The sequence below is a fragment of the Musa acuminata genome, chromosome BXJ1-11 (genome assembly GCF_036884655.1).
Source record: "Musa acuminata AAA Group cultivar baxijiao chromosome BXJ1-11, Cavendish_Baxijiao_AAA, whole genome shotgun sequence".
In the NCBI taxonomy this organism is placed as follows: Eukaryota; Viridiplantae; Streptophyta; class Magnoliopsida; order Zingiberales; family Musaceae; genus Musa; species Musa acuminata.
Window position 1 is genome coordinate 18855943 of NC_088337.1, and position 5617 is coordinate 18861559.

At 38.6% G+C, this 5617-nt stretch overlaps 1 pseudogene; it reads left to right on the plus strand.

The window, feature by feature from the left end:
- Positions 1–1062: 1062 nt before the first annotated feature.
- Positions 1063–3428, plus strand: LOC135596432 (UV-B-induced protein At3g17800, chloroplastic-like; annotated as a pseudogene).
- The last annotated feature ends 2189 nt before the right edge of the window (positions 3429–5617 follow it).

The following is a 5617-nucleotide window of genomic DNA, read 5'->3' on the forward strand; positions in this document are numbered from 1 at the left end:
AGATTTATTTAATATTTATTTATTATTAGAGTTCAAGTCCTGATGGACTCTGGGTGGAACTTTATAAATATGAATGTAACTACTTCTTTTTAGTTATCTATGAAAAATATTATTCTGTCTTTTGACAAACCCTAGGAGGTCGATCCCCTCGAAGTAATCAAGGAGGGTCGATCCCCTCGAAGTGATCAAGGAGGCCGATCCCCTCGAAGTGATCATCCCCTTTCTCTTCTTCTTTTTTATGATAAGACTTTAGGGTCTTATCACAATCTTTGCCTGAGTTGTATAGCTCGGCCAATTATCGCTCGAGCAACGTCTCGGCAAATCAACCCAACTTGTGCCCGAGTTGAGTACCTCGGTTAGTAAGTCCAGTCTTTATCCGAGTCATACAGTTTGGCTTGTTATCGCTCGAGCAACATCTCAATGAACCAGTCAAGCCTGTGCCCGAGTTGGGTACCTTGGTCAACAAGTCCAGTCTTTGCCTGAGTCATGTAGCTCAACTAGTTATCACTTGAGTAACGTCTCGATAAACCAATCAAACCTATGCCCAAATTGAGTACCTCGGTTTGTAGGTCTAGTCTTTGTTCGAGTCGTGCAACTCGGCCAATCATCGCTCGAGCAACGTCTTGGCGAACTAGTCAAGCCTGTGCCCTAGTTGGGTACCTCGGTTAACATGTTTAGTCTTTGCCCAAATCGTGTAGTTTGGCCAGTTATCGCTCGAGCAATGTCTCGACGAATCAGTCAAACCTATGCCCAAGTTGGGTACCTCAATCAATAGGTCTAGTCTTTGCTCAAGTCATGTAACTCGGCCAGTCATCACTCGAACAACGTCTCAGCGAACCAATCAAGCCTGTGCCCGAGTTGGGTACCTTGGTCTGCAGGTTCAGTCTTTACTCATGTAGCTCGGCCAGTTATCGCTTGAGCAACATCTCAGCGAACCAGTCCGGCCTATGCCCGAGTGTTGGGTACCTCGGTCAACAGGTTCAGTCTTTGCCCGAGTCATGTATCTCGACTAGTCATCGTTCGGTCAGTATCCCGACGAATCAACCCACCAATCCCAGCATGATGGACAACTCAACCGACAAGAAGCTCCAGACTGACCGTGAGGCTGAGGAGAGCAAGGAGTAGCCTTCACCTTCGGGAACTGACACGACCTTGTACAGGTAAAGATACAGTATTTATGCTGGTCAAATGATGGATTCGTTCAGAGTGATGTCGTTGCATTCTTAGATTTATGTTGACAACAGTTATGTCTTTTATGCTGAAGCATAATGATGAAACTCAATTATCTTGGGTTGACGATTCTTCGTTGTGTCGGAGCTTTTAGGAGGATTGCTGAAGTGAAAGAGAATGAGAGGAGAAGGGCTCTTGAGGACATATTATATGCATTGGTTGTCCAAAAGTTTGTTGAGGCTGGCGTTTCCCTGGTTCATGCTATATCTCGATCTGATGACCCTTTCGGTAGGGTTGATCTGCAGGAGGAGAAACTTGAAAGGTTGCATTCTTCTGACGCTTATGCAATGATCGAGTCAGCTGGAACTTATTAGCAAGCTCAGAGTTGGCAATATTTATGCTGCTTGTGTCAAGTATGATTATTTTCTCAAGAGCGTGGACCAAAGATTCCAACTTGAGAAGTCCTTGAAGCAAGCGACGCCAGATGAGTCGAGACCATCCACTCCTGATGATATATCTCCTCAGCTGTCTTCTTTCTCTTCCCCATGCTGCAACAGATGTGGATGTGGCTGCAGGAACATGTCCACTCGGCTGTTGTCATATGCTTCGTCATTTGATTTTGATACCCTTAAAACGTATGGAAAAGTCAGATCAAGGGAGGCCTTTGCCATTATTAAGAAGCACACTGAGGCGCGACTTGGAAGACCTGAGAGTGTCATCACTCCAAAGGGAACGAATGATTCATCTAAGGATGAGCTCATCAAGATCAGTTCTGCAGGATTTAGGAGGCTTATGTTGGAGGCTATTACTTTTGGTTCGTTCCTTTGGGATGTCGAGAGGTATGCAAATGTCCGGTATCATTTTGTCTCACAATTTAATATTGTGGCTTGTCTTTTATTTTTTCTTGATAGTTTCTGCAACAATAAATATCGCTTCTATTGCATGTGTTTGTATATATCAGAATGCTTTGCTTTCATCCACCAGCCACTGTTATGATGATTATTGAATTTTTGTTAAATAAGCTAAGTAGCATAATTAACCTTTATCTCAGAGCCACTTGTGTTATTTGATCTTGGGACTGTTATCTAATCTTTTGTTCTTTATGGTTTTCAACTTCATTTGTCATTTTTTTCTCTCAAGAAAATGTCATATTATTATTTTATCATCAGAAGATTTTCTATAAATCTTTTCTTACTACTCTTTTTTATTGATCTGAAAATTATTATTTTAAAAAATTTATGTATTATTGCCTGAAAGTTTACTGGTATGATTAGAATCAGACGGTTGAGGAACATGTACAAGGTTTCGGCATCCATCGACAGTGACTCTATCTCTTCACAGGGCTCAGCCGGGGCTGTCTCTGTGGTCTAATTAGGAAGTTTCATGCATGAGTCCGAGAGTGCTATATCGATTCTTACCTCTTCATGAAATAATTTTATTTAAGACAAGAGTCTCATTATCATTCTTCACGTTTGTGTCATCTCCGTCCCCCGTCATCATCAAAGCTCACGCATTTCTATGTCAGTGTTCTTTGATTCTATGACGGTGGTTGAAGAACCGTTCATGATGTAATATCAATATCATTAGGGTGATGAACGGGTCATGATTCATCAATCTACTAGTTCTTCTTGTGAAGCACAAGCAGAAAAATTTATCTTGAGAACAGGAGAGAAGTATTAAAACTTCATGAAACCCTCACAAACATTATTAAAATTAGGATTTTAAATTTTGATGTGTACTGTTTAGTATGAGCAGTATGTATTGGTCTGAGAAGATATCGGTACGTGGATCATTCTCTAATGGATAGTACCAAGGTTTTGATCGGTATCGAGATGTATCAATCGATATCGTCTTAGATTTTGACTGTTATCGGAGCATATTGGCCAGTACCTCTTGACGTGATAGAGATATTTTTAAGATTTTCTAGTACATCGTATCGACAGTATGAATCGATATTCAAAACACTAATTGAGACTATTAGAACTTCATGAAACCATCACAAACACTACTAAAACTATTAAAATTTATCTTGCATAAAGAACGGGCGAGCCTTCATGGGTTGTACGGCCATGACTTTACACAAGAATTTGTGATGGAGCTTGTAACACTTAAAAGAGTTAGGCTTGGTCATATGGCACTGCCATTATTAGCTGATAACACTTTCTTCAGACTGGCAAGATTCTAAAGGTCTTGCATGGAGAGATGTGGGGCCTCTAACGGTGGACCAGCATGTGGGGGTAAAAGATGAACCGGCATAAGAAGAGGAGAGGAGGGACAGAACAACATGGGGAGGAGGCAGCAGGGAAGAAATGGGAGGGAAAGCAACACATTGCCAGCATTTCAGTTGGTAGTGCTAATTTCAACTGCAAAGATAAGAAAGGAAAGTGTTGGAAGAAAATTATCACATTTTTGTATTATTAAAACTAGCTATGAAGTGAAAATAATGTTATGAGAAAGAATTGAAACTAAATAAATATTATGCATGATTACACTGTGATAATATATTACAAATGACTGAAACAAATAAGAGACAGTGAAATGCTCAAATCAAATCATAGGTGATGGAAATCATCAACTTAGTAATCATACACCCCAATAGCTAAAGAGTTATGATACACATGAAATGTAAATTGATCCCCTCCAACGAATTGAAACAAAACGGATTGTTCGAGATTGAAGTTAGGAAAACTATTCTAATCACTTTATCAATAAAAATTTGATGAAGTAATTAGAACAACACTTTGATTCCCTTAAAACGGCATAAATTAAGTTTGATAAGTTGAAAAGAAAAACAAAGATTCTTGGGTTTTGAACGTCACAAACAGAAATGCTTAATAAGTTCCAAAGTTCATATAAGAACTTCAAAACAAAACACTCACCGATGTTGAAAGTTGAATATACTTCTCAATTGCTTCCTTATAAAGGGAGTCAGCCTTGTTTATATAGTACAAAGGCCAAATATAAAGGGAATAAATCTATTAAATACATTAAATGATATTCATATTCCTAATTCATGAATGTAGATAACTCATGAATCTGTCTTGAATTGATTTGAATGATTATTTATGAATAAATCCATAATTCCTAATATTGCCCAATATGGTTGAATGACATTTATACCTCAAAATGGACTTAAAATTTGTCCTCTCAAAGTTGGACTTTCTCTTCGTTATTTAGACTTATTTGAATAATGTTGACCATTTTAAGCTCTTCTTACATCCATAAAACTTTGATTGAGTCTTGACCAACTTACTCCTTCCAAATATCTTCCAATAAACAAGTTAAGGCTTCTTTCATCCTTTTAGCTTTAGCTCTTGTCATTGGTCTTTCATGAATAGTTAAAGGGTCTTTGGCAGAATTATGATCAAATTGATGGTTCATATCATTCCCTCATTCCTCGAAAGGATTCGTCCTCGAATCAGTACCTTCATCACCTACATCAAACAAAGATAAATCAGAAATATTGAAGGTTGCACTAATATTACCATACTCACTTGGTAGTTCAAGCTTGTATGCATTTTTATTGATTTTTTGAAGTACTCGAAATGGATCATCTCCTCTTGGCATTTATTTAGACTTCCTTTGGCTAGGAAATCTTTCCTTCCTCAAGTGTAACCAAACCCAATCACCATGTTCAAATACTACTTGCTTTCGGCCTTTGTTGTGTTGTTTATCATATTATAGAGTTTTCTTTTTAATGTGTGTCTGAACTCTTTCATGCAATGTTTTGACAAAATCAGCTTTTTACTTACCATCCAGATTGGCTTTTTTCTAAAGGTAAAGGTAGTAAATCCATAGGAGTTAATGGATTGAACCCGTATACAACTTCAAATGGGGAATGGTTTGTTGTAGCATGCACACTTCTGCTATAACCAAACTCCACATGTGATAAGCATTCCTCCCAATTTTTAAAATTCTTTTGAATTATGGCCCTCAAAAGTATAGATAAAGATCGATTTACCACCTCCATTTGTTCATCTGTTTGAGGATAATAAGTGGTTGAATAGAATAGCCTTGTACCCAACTTGCTCCAAAGTGTTTTCCAAAAGTGGATAAGGAACTTTACATCTCTATCATTCATAATTATCTTTGGAATGCCACATAATCTCATAATTGTTAGGATTGGAGCGGCACTAAGAGGGGGGGGGGGGGGGGGGGGGGGTGAATTAGTGCAGCGGATTAAAACTTCGGTTTTGATAAATCTTTCGTACGATGAAAAGCAATATCAATGGAAACCGATTTTAGAAGCTTGATAACTTAGAAACGTATAGAAGCAACAGTAACTAAGTAGAGAAGTTTGCAGTATGTAAATGGCAAGAGTAGGATGCAAACCAGATAACGCAGTGGTTTTTAAAGTGGTTCGGTCAAAATGACCTACATCCACTTGCGAAGCCTTCTTCGAAGAGGCTCCCAACATCCACTAGCAAATTTCTTATAGGGGAAGGAC